Source organism: Natrix helvetica (genome assembly GCF_964273705.1).
Source record: "Natrix helvetica genome assembly, chromosome: 1".
Classification (NCBI taxonomy): domain Eukaryota; kingdom Metazoa; phylum Chordata; class Lepidosauria; order Squamata; family Natricidae; genus Natrix; species Natrix helvetica.
This window is the reverse complement of record NC_138548.1, coordinates 147,121,933-147,137,454: the sequence shown is the minus strand read 5'-3', so window position 1 is coordinate 147,137,454 and position 15,522 is coordinate 147,121,933.

The following is a 15,522-nucleotide window of genomic DNA, read 5'->3' as shown; positions in this document are numbered from 1 at the left end:
TTTGGACAGTATTGTGTGTTCTGGGATGGTGCAGTTTCAACCATTCTACAATACTTCAAAGGTTTGGAAGTCTTCTAGTTTAGTCACATGATTCGTTGGTGGTGCTTTTGGATTTGCCTCTTGAAAGAGATCACATATGAAAAATCTGAAGAGATTAAGCTACTGGCTCCAAGACCTCCAGTCCCATTGCTCTGTAGTTACAAAGCCCATGACACAACAAGGCTGGACAGGAGGTGGAGAGAAGGACTATGAGATTGATGGTGGTGGGGACAGCAATAAATGGGCCAGAAGTCAACATTTGGGTCATGAGGCTATAAAGATTTAATCTTGGAAGGTTATCCACAGGCACATCTCTGGTGATTATTTTAAAACGTGTATGCGTGAGTGTACACAATAACTCATACAAAAATTGACACTAATGCACAAATAAATCTGATTTACTGTAGATCAACAAAAACAACTGCAGCTGTATTTCTGTAGCCATGACAATGCTGTGGATTTCAGTGACTATGAAATGTGACGTGGTTTAAACAATAAAAGTAAATATTTTAGATTTTTTTTTTCCTCCAAGACCTTAGGTCTTACCATAGCACTCCGTCCAGGATTGAAGGGGGGAAAAAAATCACCCAATGAGCTTCCATGGCTGAAAGCAGTCTTGCTTTCAGTCTTGCTACGCCACATTCTAATCCCATCGTTTAGCCAGTGCACCCCAGTTTGGTTCACTTGCTTGAAACAAAGCCTATATTTACTCTGGTATTCAACCAAAATGTGTGGGCCTCTATTCCCAGAATGCCTCAGCCAGCATGATTGTTGAGAATTCTGGGAATTCAAATCCAGACATCTGGAACATGGCAAAAAGCAACTGTAAAACCTGGGTGATGGTTGAAATTGTGTGCTTCACAAGGTCTTGGGGACTGAAGGGTTTGCTTCCTATCCTTTAACTTCAAACTGGGTTGTTTATGGTGTGTCTTCCAATGAATCTACAGTCCCGCTGCAAGGTCTCATGATGATTGGGGCCTCAGAGTTTTCTCTTCTGACAAAGTATCTAGGAGGCCCAATTCAACCAAGTAAGAGGCACTTATGGTCAAATCAAGGAACAGGCATGTGGAGGGCTTGACCTTTGTAGAGCTTGAAACAAATTGGCCCATCTGTAAACTATGGTAATTAGATATTTGAAACCCTGAACCATGATTTTTTTTTCAGTTGCTAAGCGAGGCGTTTATTATATAATACATAACGAATTGCCAAACATCCTAATTTTGATCCCATGAACATGGGAGGCTGCAGCAGTCATAAGTGCAAGGACCAGTGGTAGGAGGAATTTGAATTGATCAAATGGCAGTCTCATTTTGTGACCATGACGACAGAGGACCATAATGGGAGGGCCCCATTATGGCCGTATGTTGAGGAATACTTGTATGGTGAAGTTCAAGAGCTAAGGCATTCAGTGGATGTCAGTGGATGAATAACAAAATAACAGAGTTGCAAGGGACTTTGGAGGTCTTCTAGTCCAACCCTGCTCAAGCAGGAGAACCTATTCGATTTCAGACAAATGGCTGTCCAATCTCTTCTTAAAAACCTCCAGTGTTGAAGCACCCACAACATCTGGAGACAACTCATTCCACTGATTAATTATTCTCACTGTCAGGATATTTCTCCTTAGTTCCAGGTTGGAAACCCTGAACCATGATTAAGGCACAGTGGTTAGAGTGCAGTACTGCAGGCTACTTCTGCTGATCATCGGCTGCCAGCAGTTTGGCATATCAGATCTCACCAGGCTCAAGGTTGACTCAGCCTTCCATCCTTCCGAGGTGAGTAAAAGGAGGACCCAGACTGTTGGGGGCAATATTCAGACTCTGTAAACCACTTAGAGAGGGCTGTAAAGCACTGTGAAGCGGTATATAAGTCTAAGTGCTATTGCTATTAAAATGCTTATTTTGCCAACAAAGTTAGGAAAACACATTAAAAGCTGGATAGCCTGCTGGCCTTCAACAGGAATGCCACCCCCCACCCCGCCCCATAAATAAATAAAAATAGAAAAGTAACTATTTAATCATCTTGAACTGCATTCCTGAGAGCTTTCTCAAACTGCTTCCCATCCCTTGTTACAAAAGCATTTCTCCCCTACATACACACGCCAGTTGTTACCAACATTAAAAGGGCTAAATACAGTCTTTTCTCTCTTGCCTCCAAGGAACTATTGCTGCAAACTTCTTTTAACTCTAATAGCAGGTTACATGCTAAATGAGTATAGATGGTCAGCTAGCCAATTATTGTTTAGCTCTCCTTTGTTTACAGAGAGGTGTAAAACAAGGTTTTAGAGTTACAAAGGATCAGACTGCCTTAGCTACAATTTGAGCTTTATTCCATTATGCTTCTCCGAGGGAGGCCCAGCTGCTGTCGGACATAGGTGGAGGTGCCCAGCACAACACGCCTTTCGCCTGTGTTGGTTTGCATTTGCTTTATTTCAAACGTGGCCTCTTGTTTACTTTTCGAAATTTACATGAATGTCAGAATTGTATAATTTCTATGTTAACAAAGCAGTGAGCAAAATCCATTGTGTGTTTATAAAATATTATTGTTTAATTTGCGCAGTTTAGGAATTCCAAATGTTGAGAATAGCAAGGAGGCCAAATACCATGTGTTTATAAGCTACGATGCACGGTCATATGTGTACTTAAAAAGAGACCGGGGGGGGGGGGGGGGCGGGCGAGGAGGAGGAAACAGCTTTCTTGATAAATCCACTGTATTGTCTACTTGGAATTCAGGGAGTCACTTCAATTGCTGTTAGGCAACATTTATATTTCAATTACTTAAGTAAAATAATACATTCACTGTAGTTCCTGATTATTTACAATTTCCATGTAGTGTTGCATGACTGAGTCTCGTTTTGTTTCAGTCTACGTTTTGCTTTCTGATACTGAGAAGTCTGAGACTCTTTGTTGTAGCTCGCCAGCAGAGCTGGCAGCAGATTCGGACAGTGAGGAGGTTGGGGAGGAACATGGGCCAGTCCTATAGTCTGGGGAAGATTCTGATGAGGGCTCTGTGTCGGAGGCAGAGAGGGGGCCAGAGCTGTATGCCAGTTACCAGCTGCCTTCAGTGTCAGACATCAGTGAGGCAGATGAACAGGTGGAACCTGTTCCTAGTGTGCGCATATGCAGAGTTGCCAGACGAAAGGAACAGGGGTCAACTTGGGAGTAAGGCCACAGGTGGACAATAAATGGCCCTCCCAGAGGAAATAAATGAGGAGCGAAAGGGGAGTGGAGTTTGCAGGAGACAATTAGTTTGCTTAATTGGTTCGTGACTCTCTGAGACTCCGTGCCAGGTTTTACAGATATTGGCCTGGCAGCACTCCAAGCCAGATAAGGTCTGTGACTGTAAATCCTTCCTTGAAAGACTTTGCTGGATGTGAATGAACAGAATTCACAGTAAATTAACAAAAGAGTTTTTTTGTCAGGACAAGGAGTTTGCTTCATGCACTCGGGAAGCCTCGGTCAGAACACTCTTCGCTATTCTCTGGATATGAACGTAGCAGCAGCTGTGCTACCCCTTCGTTCTTGTGACTTTGATTTTGTGGGGTTGTGATTAGGAATTGCCTTTTTCTCAACCTGCATTATCTTCCATTATGCCCTGCCTTTCTCCCTCAAGATGCTCAGACTAGCTGGCAGCCTACTATTCAAAGGGTTTTCAGGACCAACGAACAGGCATCCTATATCCAAACCATTGGGCATTCCAATGGAAATAGTTTTCATAAGAGATCAAGAGAAAGGACCTTCTTTAGAGATTCACCTCAATTAGCTATGTGAACTCATTATTGGGGAGGAAAAGATGGGCTTTGAGATTGATTGATTGATTTGGGATGAGATATTTAATGTTTAATTTTTAATTGCTTCCACTGGGTATACCTTTCAGCACTATTCATACATCCAGTCATCTTAATCAGATCTCTTCTGGCACGTATTTAGAATCTCTTGTCCGATGTATCAGCCACACACGATAGAGTCTGTGGCTCATACGATGAAAAGAGGAATGTTGGACACAATCATCAGTTGTTTCTTTACTGCCATTCCCTTTTCCGCGGCTTCGGCAATCTTTTCTGCATAGCACTAATCTTAAATATCGCATACTCTACAAGTGAAGCTGCTAATCTATACTCTTAATCCTCTCTTTGATTCCTAACCAGTGATTCTCTATAAAAATGTCCTAATCCTGTTCAGAAAGATAAAATTTTGTTCTGAAATGCAACAAGCAAGACCTGGCTGTTGAAAGTTCTGTTGTTGGTTACTCCTGGATTACACAAGAATCTGATACAGTGTTTTTGCAAAACATAATGAAACATTACGTCCACAGCAGCCTCATCCAAATCTGCCACAATATGAATACAAGCAATGGGTACAGCTAAAGAAAAGTGATGCTGTATCTATATACCACTAAAACTTTTATGTCTTTAACCTTTAAGCGGGCAAAACAGTGCATCCTAGGTCAACCATATTTGAACCAAGATACCTCAAATGAGTTAAATTTCACAATGCACTCAAACTATGAGACCCAAGACTCCAACGGGATTGAAATTTGGCAAGATTGTGGTCACTTCAATGCTAACACCGAGAGGTCTAGTAGACTGGATGTACCCTAGCCCTCTGAAGCTGGATAGCATGACCCCACCATTACCTGTCAGAGGATAACAGCCACGGTCAAGCTGACAGAAAGTTGGTAGCCACCCTCATTCTCACTGCATTTTGTGGATCTGCACTTGCCTTATGGTAAGGTAAAGGTGTACCGTTCCCCTCACACATATGTGCTAGTCGTTCCCAACTCTAGGGGGCGGTGTTCATCTCTTTTTCAAAGCCAAAGAGCCAGCGCTGTCTGAAGACGTCTCCATGGTCATGTGGCCGGCATGACTAACTGCCGAAGGTGCACGGAACACTGTTACCTTCCCATCAAAGGTTGTTCCTATTTTTCTACTTGCATTTTCAAACTGCTAGGTTGGAAAAAGCTGGGACAGATAACGGGGGCTCACTCCATTACCCAGCACTAGGGATTTGAACCACCGAACTGCCAACCTTTCTGATCAACAAGCTCAGCGTCCTAGCCACTGAGCTACCACGTCCCTCTTGCCTTATGGTAGAAGATAGAATAAAGCAAGCAGCAGGTTTTGGGTGTGTTTTTTTTTTTCCTCTAGAATAAATAAGAACAGGCTTCTGGTAGTTTGTAGGACATACTTCAATTTCATAAAAATTGTTTGAGTGTATTTAATCATCTAACCACACCCTTTTACTTATTATTTACTCCATATCGATCCTATTGGATCCTATTTTCCAGAACTGAAGAATTCTACAAGCTGCAGTGAAGAAATATGAATTTCTATTGCACTCCCCTCTCCCCAAAAAGTGCCAGAAGTCCTTCTTGTGGAACTTGGGCGCCACTCTTAAAAATGCTGCTCCTGAGGCATGCTTGCTTAACTCAGGGATATGTCCTTTATCTTTAAGTCACTAAGAAGATTTGCCTTCCAAGCCCATGTTAATTAGCTGCCCTGTCACATCCTGTAGATGCTTTTCCACTCTTGAAAACAAGAGTTTCCTGAGAAATGGGCTTAAACTTCCTAGCAAGGCCCGGGATGGTGAATATTCAGATTAGTGGCAGTCTTTGTTTTGCTTAGAGAGAAGCAGCCAGTTTATTCTTCTATTACTAATGATGCTTGGAGTGGTGGAGGTGGTTTGTTGAGTTCACATATGGGGTCCCTTCCCTGAGGAGAAGGAATAATAACTGCTGCTCAGGTGGTACATGGGACAACAGGAGCAGATTTGCTGTTGTGTTCCCACCTGGTGCAGGGTGATTTGAAGGTCTTTCCGGCTGCACAGTTTCGAGACATAATCAAAAGCAGACATCCATAGGGATTTATGGAATGTTAAGAGGGATGGAGCCGACCTCATTTCCGGTGGGGGAGGGCAGATTTCACAAGGTGGGTGCTATGTCACTATTGATTCCATAGAATGCGGGGTTTTTTGCACAGCTTACAATATGTTCTTTGAAACTGGGAGTTGCTGAATTCCAAGTGTTGTGTTGTATGTGATATCAAGTCAGTTTTAATTCTCAGAAACATAGATAGATTTTCTCCACCTTGCCATTCTCTTCTTCTCTTTCCTTCCACCTTTCTCATTAGTAGAGCTTTCTCTAGGGAATAGGTCTTGGCATGTCCAAAATATGATAATTGGAGTCTGGTCATTTGTGCCTCAAGAGACATATCTGGGTTGATTTGTTTGATTAACCATTTGCTTGTTTTCTTAACTATCGATTGTATTCTCAGGTGTCTTCTCCAACACCAAAGTTCTAAAGTGTTAATATTCTTTCTATCCTGTTTTTTCCAACTATCACTTCCTTAGAGTGTCACAGGAAATACCCATTACTTGTGCTATTTTGATCTTTGTAGGTATAGATACCTCAAAGCACTTGGATATTTTTTCCAAGGCCTTAAAGGCTCCTCAACTAGATTCTAATATGCAGATATCATTGTAGTACTGTCTCTTCTAACAGGTCTCTGAATCTCTTATTGATATTATTCAGTCATTGATTGCATTGCAGTCACATGCTATTGTTGCTATACGCTTTGTAAATATAAAAGCAATGTCATTCCTTTGTTTTTCACAATCTGATCTTCTAAATGGAAGTGTTCCATCCCAGTCCATCTCAGGTTGCTAATGCCCAAGATGTCAATTTGTTGTCATTTCATTTCATCCTTCACTGGGTTGAGTTTTCCCATGTTCATATTTTTTTACAATCCACATTTGCAGCTTTTCCTGTGTGGCGACGTCAGCAATTAAATATCCCGAAGGCTTTAATTTAGCCATGTCATAAACATCATTAGATCCTCAGCTCGTCTGCATTATCCTGCTGAGTGCCATCCAACCTGAGGGGCCCATCATCTGGAACTTGATCATCATTTCATATTTTCTATCCATATAGTGTTCTTGGTAAAAGTGCAAATTTGTGTTTCCCCCATTACCTTCTCCCGTGCATTATTACTTGATGTCTTTCCCATTGTCACTAACATGATCATCCGCCTCCAACAGCTTCCTATAATATGTAATACGGATGTCTACTTGCTTTAGTTGAGAACTTTGGAAGACCTTCACATCTTGGTTGACCTTTCTATAAATATAAATATTATTAGCACACACTTCTGGCATTCTTTGCTCATCCATCCCAGAATATCCCATCACCACCACCACCACGAGGCATTACAGCAAAACTTCAGGGGAGGGAACCTATCTAGTTAGAACATTGTGACATGGTATATATCAGTGATGATGAACCTTTTTGTTGTTGGGTGCCAAATATATGTGGGGATGTGCGCAATAGCATGTCTGCATGCCGGCACCCATAATGCAAAGTGTGCCCCCACATGCCTATGCACGCACAAACCCTCCCATTCCCCCCCCCCACATGCCGTACTGCTCGCCTGCAAACTGAGCTTGGTATTTCCAGAAGGCCAGGGGAGGGCGAACTTCCGGTAGGCTCATTGGGTCTGTTTTTGCCCTCCCCAGGCTCCGGAGGCTTTCCTGAAGCCTGGGGAGGGTGAAAACAGCCTTCCCCGGCCCCCTGTATCATTTCTGCAGTTCCGATTGGCCTTTTGGGACCGTTTTTTTGCACTGCCCAGGCTCCGGAGGCTTTCCTGAAGCTTGGGGAGGGTGAAAAGGGCCGCCCCCTGCCTTCTGGAAGGACGGAAATCAGGTGGCCAGCACGTGCAAGCGCACTGGAGCTGATGGCTCACATGCCGGCAGATAGGGCTCCATGTGCCACCTGTGGCATGCATGCCATAGGTTCGCCATCACAGGTATATATTGTAGCAGACCATGATGTTAACTGAACCTATAATGTACAGATAGTAAATCTAGGACTTTTTCCAAAATATACATCTGCTTCATCAGAAAGAACACAGCCCACCCAGTGAAAGTTATTTTTCCAAATAACTGACACTGAAACCAAAGAGCTGCAAATATCCATTTGTATACTCATATATATTGAGTATACTCCTACTCGATTTACTGCTCTACTTAGAGTATACTATAGCAGCTGTATCATTCTACATAAATTCAAGAAAAATAGGCACCTACTCATGCTACCAATTTTGAAACCTCAGATGGATTCATATGAACATTAAACATGGAAGACAGCATCCTCAATCCAACAGCCATGTACTCCAAGTAAAATATTTCAGTGCAAACCTTCAGAAACAGCCATATTGTCGGAACAGGGTTGCTGCAATTTTGGGCTTATAACCTTCTTCGGCTTCGGAAAGTCCATTCAGCATGATGCTGTGGTGATGGCTAATGTCATCAAAAGCCAATGATGGACGAGAGGGACAATTTCTTACTCTCCCTGTTTCCCTCTTAATGTTATCTAGCACAACTGCCAGTATTGTTTTGAGAATGATTAGCCGCTTTCAGAAACACCCCGTCCTAAAATGAAATAGCAGTCCCTGAAAAATAGCTGCCATAGATCTCCAAGCCTAGAGAGGTGGCGAAAGGAGAGCTGTCTATGCTTAATCAAGAGTCAAGACTCCTCGTGGTAAGGGAGTCTGATTCAAGAGGCTTGCCAGCCTGACAGAATCACCCTGAGAAACCTAACTTGGCTTTCTCAGGACACCTCCCCTGATATTGTCACAATTGCTTCACCGAAATCCATGCTGCTATGAATGACTGATTTTTCTAAGCAAATTGTCACTACTAGCAACTAAGACCGTGATAGTGAACCTATGGCACACGTGCCAGAAGTGGCACACAGAGCTCTCTCTGTGGGCACGTGCGCGACTGTCAGGTGCTCTTCTGATTTCCAGTGTGCACATGCACACCGGCCAACTGGACTTTAGGTTTTCAGCGCTCTGGCATGCGCGCACACACATGCATTCCGGTTTGGGCACTTGGGGCCGAAAAGTTTCGCCATCGCTGAACTAAGACTTCTCCTTCCCACTGAATGAGACAGAACTAAGAAGGCGGCATTCAGGATACTGCAGAAAAAGGAAAATAAGATTTGGCAGTGGTAGGGAGGCTCACAAATTCAATCTCTTATGTGCAGAGAGAGCCCTTCTAATTGGCCAAATCTGCATCGAGGTTCATGCTATTTCCACTTTTGCTGCCACCCCATATTGTTTTGCAGCCTTTAGAGTGAACACCAAGAATACCACATGCTTTGTGGTGTTGTCTCTTCCCATGTCAGCATCCTATAGTGAGATTAAGGCCTCAGAAGAATCTCCCTCTCTGTCAGTTGGGAAATAATCCATGATATTCTGGCCAGTAACAGCATTTAGAATGATTAATGATACAGTGCTCAAACCACAACCAAGTTCAGTTCAGCCTGTGGAGTCAAGGTCTTAATATAAAGCAGCTTGAAGTTATCATGGGTAACTTCTGTATGGCTTTGCTGGCAGCAATTAATAGAAGTTATAGTCCAACACATCTGGAGGGCACCAGTTTGTGGAAAGCATATTTTAGTCTGTCTGTCTCTCTCTCTCTCTCCCTCCCTCTCTCCCCCTCCCTCCCTCTCTCTTAAATTTCTTTTTTTTCCCCTTGGGAGTTTATACATTGACAGTTTCTTTTCAAAAGATGGGTGGGGTGAAAGTGAAGAGAGAGTGGCCAGAGAGGGAAGAAAGAAGAACTTTGAAAGGAGCAGCTGTTCTATGATATGTGTGTAAATAAATGATTGCAAATCAGTGGTGGGATACAACCAGTACGCCCTGGTACAGGCATAGCGGTGCCTGCTGGGAGCACCAGGTACCGTTCTGATACGGTGCTCCAGAGGGCCCACCCGCCCGCCCATGCTCCTTACCTGTATTTGAGCTGATCGGGGCTTCTGCACACGTGCACGCAACATACGGCGCCTGTGTGATGCTCCACCGAGCAGCTGGAGCATCACGGAGGCATCGAGGAACATCGCAGGCAGTAAGTACACATGTGCGCGCTATGTGCATGCATGTGGTGGACGCCCAGCCCTGTTGCACCAGTACCAGTTGCACTGGGATCTGGAACCCACCATTGGTGCAGATCCACTTTAAATATGACATTTAAGATCTTCTGCTAATTGGTGCCATAAATCTGAATTTGCCATTACCAGTTCAGGCACAGCCATGATACTCACTAGTAAGAGTACAATCTCAAACCCTATGGCGTATAGTTGTCGGTGTCTGACTTTTTATAAACAAGATGGCCACAATAAAATTAAGTTCTTAGGTCTATGATATGGAAGGAGTAAATTTTAATCTGTTTTCTGCTACTTGCAATAGAAATAAAGGAATGAAGTTAGAGTTATGACTGAAAAATAATTATTTTACCACACACTATTTGGGAGGGAGAGAGAAAGAATAATTACACTGCACTGATGAATATATCTTTGATGTCCATGGAAATTTTAAAAAAACAGTCTGGGAAGACTTTTTTTCAAGATTGACGTAGCATTTAAAATGGCTGGTTTGGGTCCCCCCCCCACTCCCACCTCACATTGGAACTTGGTAACAGTGGCATGCAGAAAAGTTATCCTCCATTTTAATATCAGCCGTCATTCAGATAAATAAATGCATTTGCTTTCCAAATTTATTTCCACAGAGAAGAATTTCTTAATGGCAGAGTGTAATATTCTTTCATTGTTTTGTTATAAGATGGTCAAAGCAGAGGTGGTATTCAGCCAGTTCTGACAGGTTCTGGACAACCAATAGCAGAAATTTTGAGTAGTTTGGAGAATCGGCAAACAGGCTGGCCCCGCCCCTGCTGCTTCCCAGCTGATCTTCTTTTGTTGCCCTGAACAGGATAACGGGCTGGAAAGCAGGTTAGTGGGGTGGAGAGAGAATGGGGATTTTGTAGTAACCTTCCCCCAGAAGTGGGGAGGGAATGGCAATTTTGCAGTATCCTTCCCCTGCCACGCCCACCAAGTCACACCCACCAAGCCATGGCCATAGAACCAGTAGTAAAAAATTTTGAATACCACCTCTGGGTCAAAGGATATGTGTAAATTTTCTGGGTCTCCCCCCCCCCTCTTTGTCCATTTGTTTCCACAGCAGTCTGCAACCTCCCTGGCTTCCAGAGAAAATCTCAAAAATCACATTTCACAATAAAGCTCAAAACACATAAAGAAGCATTTGAAAGAGATCATAACTATCTTGAAGATGAAGCAGTAAACAGCAATCTCTTTTGTGATTTTTGAGGGTTGAAAGGTTGAATTAGGCCCAATGTTACCTGATAATATATTATTTAAACTACTGTTGCCTTTGGGGCTTGCATTTTCTATGTGCTACGCATTTTAAAAAATCCCTTTCTGTTTATGAAATATGTCGCACAGAGAAGCAAGTTTGGTTACTGAGAGTACATATTGTTTTATGAGCATGCTTGGACACCACTTTATTGGTTCTTACATTTATTGGCCCATCTTTCATCTGATGATTCCAGGATGAAATGCAAACAATGATTCTGTTTACATTTTGCTTGCGTAGTTCAGGCTGGAAGAGAATGATCCAAGCAGGGTCATCCAAATGCCGGCTAAAAAGGAAGGAAGCTGAGATTCTGCTCTCTTTGCTCTGGGCCAATCAGCTGCTTGGACTGCTTGAGGAAGCCACCTTCCTTCCCATTGCAGCCATGCTAAGGTAAATTAAGAACAACCTCTGAACTAACTCCAACTGAAGGTCATGTCTGGTCAAGAGGTCTGGATAGTGGTGGGATTCAAAAAATTTTACTATGGGTTCTGTGGGCATGGCTTGGTGGGTGTGGTGTGGTTTGTTGGGCGTGGCTTGGTGGACATGACAGGGGAAGGATACTGCAAAATCTCCAATCCAACCCCACTCCAGGGGAAAGTTACTGCAAAATCCCCATTTCCTCCCTATCAGCTGGGACTCACAGAATATATGGGGGTGGGGCCAGTCAGAGGTGGTATTTACCAGTTCTCTAAATTACTCAAAATTTCCACTACCGGTTCTCCAGAACTGGTCAGAACCTTCTGAATACCACCTCTGGGTCTGGCCCATACTGAGTCCTTAGTTGCAATGCCACAGTTTTAGGATTCCTTCCTTTTGGAGACTTGCCAAGGACCCTGTCTGAGGATTTTCCAGAAATGTTCTTGAGCATTTGTTTTTCTTGGCTGTGGTCTAAGACTAGGAAATTAATGTTAGATTCAGGATTTGAAGATGTGTGGGAAAATAAATGGACATTATAAAAAATGAAACTAGGTATGTTTAGCCTAACAAAGAGAAGGCTTATGAGAAGCTGGATAGACTTCCAAAACCTGAAGGGAAACTACAAGAGGTGTCAATTTATTCTTCACAGCACCTGTGAGAAGGACAAGAAGTAATGGGTGGAAGCTCAACAGAAGAAGAGACGATCTGGAAATAAGGAGGAATTTTCTGACAGTGAGAACAGTTTTGATTCCCAGGGTTATGGGTGTTCCATCACTGGAATTTTTAAGAAAAGATTGGACAATCATTTGTCCAGGATGGTATAAGGACTCCTGTTTTGGGCAGAGGTTGGACTAGAAGACCTCCAGGGTCATTTCCAGCCCTATTATTCTATGATTCTAAATAAGATTTGAATTGAATGCCTAATGTAATGATCTGAGCTGCAAAACAAAAAAGGTATGAATTGATTTGAAATGAGATGGACAGCAAAAACTTTAAATAAATAAATAAATAAATAAATAAATAAATAAATAAATAAATAAATAAATAAATAAATAAATAAATAAATAAATAAATAAATAGAGCTATGATAGATATGATGCAGGTGAAGGATTCTGACCATTGTACTTAAATAAGGAGATCTCCAATGTAAACTAGGGCAGGAGCTTGATCAGCATGCACAAGATCAAAGTATTTAGGAACTTCTCTGGAGTTAAAACTGAATATTTCATGGAAAAGAGAGAAAAGCACTTTGGATTTCTGTGTGCTTGTGTGCTTTGGGAGATGATAAACGATGTCCTCTTAGGATCAGTGTAATTATGGCAAATGGCATGGCATTTAGACATCCACCAAAGGTAGGTTAAAGAAAGTTCTGTAAAATAAGGTGAACCTCCTGGCTAAGAGACATGCTGTCCATATTTGAAGAAGGCCTCCATACATAAGCATACATAGCAACCATCTCCCCTCAAAGAGGTGACCGTTACAAAATGCATAGGTTTCAAGTTGTTAAAAAAAAAACTCTTGAAATCTCCAACAGCTAGAGAAACCGCAAGGTAAAGTTAATGCAGAAGGGAAAGAAGGAGTTAATTATTTTGTTCTCTGCAAGGTCCTTCTCCCCTGTTGCATCTCTGAATTGTTTCTTTCTTGAGCAGATGTGGGCTTTTACTGTGGATGAACACAGGATGAAGGAAAGGTACTTTTTTTGCTGGACCTTGCTATAATCCAGGAGTGTTGAACTCAATTTCATTGAGGGCCGCATCATAGTCGGGTTTGACCTCAGGGGGCCGGGGTGGGCACGGCCAGGGTGGGCATAGGTAGCTTGATGTCATCATATTGAGGGCACCTGTGGTAGTGCAACTACTCTGCAAGTGAAAATGGACTCCCAAGCTCTGTTTTTGGCTGTAATGGCCTCTTACAATCCTTGGCCAGTGAAAACAAGAGCTCGCGAGGGCCATATGCAGCCCTCAGGAGCTCTGTTTTCACTGGCCCAGGCATAGCAGGCCAGCCCTTTCCTGTTTCCAGGGCAGATCTGGCCCACAGACCTTGAGTTTGACACCCCTGATACAATCCGACATCTACCTCCACAGTAGATATGGACTCTTAACATTCTAGGCATATCACTAAGTTGAACATTGAATAGAAACTATATATTTTAATATTTATTTGCTATTATCTTTAAAAATTATATTCATACTTGAAGAAAGCATCAAGTAACATTATCCGCTTATTTTATCCTTCCTTGATTTTACATTCAAGATCCAAATATGAAAGACATTTAGGCTTCGTTTCTCACTGTTGTTTTTGTGCTTGATATGCAAATGCTTTGCTGTACTGGGTACAGTGAAAAGGAAATTACATTAACTTCTACACAATATTAAGTTATGAAAGAGTCTTACAATATTGTGTTTCTAAACTGTTATTATGAAAGAAGCGTCTGTATCAAGTGGCATCATGGGCAATTTGCACTTGTACTTTTTAAGCAGCGATTTGATTCTTCTCAAATGGTAGAACCTCCCATTTCCCCAATGCGGGATCGCATTCTGCCCCATATATCCCTGCGACCAATTTGCTCTCACAGAGAGGGACTCCTCCAGGTGCCGTCCACCAGGCAGTGTCAGAGGGCGGCGCCCAGGAATAGGGCCTTCTCTGTGATGGGCCCAGCCCTTTGGAATGACCTCCCCCCAGATATCAGGACAACGACTGATCTCCGCTCCTTCCACACGAAATTCAAGACCCACCTGTTCCAACTAGCCGGCCTGGCTTAACTAGAAATTTCTAACCTCCCTGGCAATTTTAATTATTTTAATATTTTATACGTAAATTTTGGGGTTTTTAACTGTTTTAATTGTTTTAATTTATTGTTATTTATTTGAACTTGACTGTTAAATATTGGTGTTACCTCCTCCATGCCACACTTGTATTTTGATTTAATTGTACGTCGCCCTGAGTCCCTTTGCGGAGAGGGGGCGACTGATAAATCGAAATAAATAAATAAATAAATAAATAAATAAATAAATAAATAAACAAACAAACAAACAAATAAATAAATAAATAAATCCAGGAGAATCAGGGCAGTGCAAATTTTTCATTCGCTGGCTCGGATGTCAGGCTTGAGTTGTTCACCATGCTGGCCAGTTAGTTGGCTTGTCTTTCATATAGCTGTGAAGTTATTTTTTCTTTGTTGCAGAGTCAAATCATAGAAAGATTGACTTTCTTTTTTCAATAGCAATAGCAATAGCGCTTAGCCTTATATACCGCTTCATAGTGCTTTTACAGCCCTCTCTAAGCAGTTTACAGAGTCAGCCTATTGCCCCCAACAATCTAGGTCCTCGTTTTACCCACCTCGGGAGGATGGAAGGTTGAGTCAACCCTTAGCCTGGTGAGATTTGATTTGCCAAACTGCTGGCAGACGGTGATCAGCAGAAGTAGCTTGCACTCTAACTACTGCTCCACCTCGGCTCTTAAAGTTGATGAATCAATGCCTTTTATCCGGATTTTTTAGAAAATAATTTTGCAATCTATATGTTACTGTGAAAGTCCGAAATCTGGTGAATGTCGACATTCACCGGTGAATGTCGACATTCACATAGTCGCTTGGTGTATGTCCGAAATATTTGCTAAATACCCTTATCCTCTCGACACCCTTACCCTAATACCCTTATCCTCTCGACACCTCAGCTCCTCGCTTCCTTTTAAGCGTCTTCTATTCGCGGACTTCTTTTTTTAAAAAACCTGCGATCCTGCGCGGTTAGAAAGAGTAGTTTCCAGGACCGCGAATTGAAAAGCAAAAGTAAAGCGTTAAGCTGACTCGTTATATATATGTCACCGTGAAAGACCGAAATTGGTATATGTCGACATTCACCGGTGAA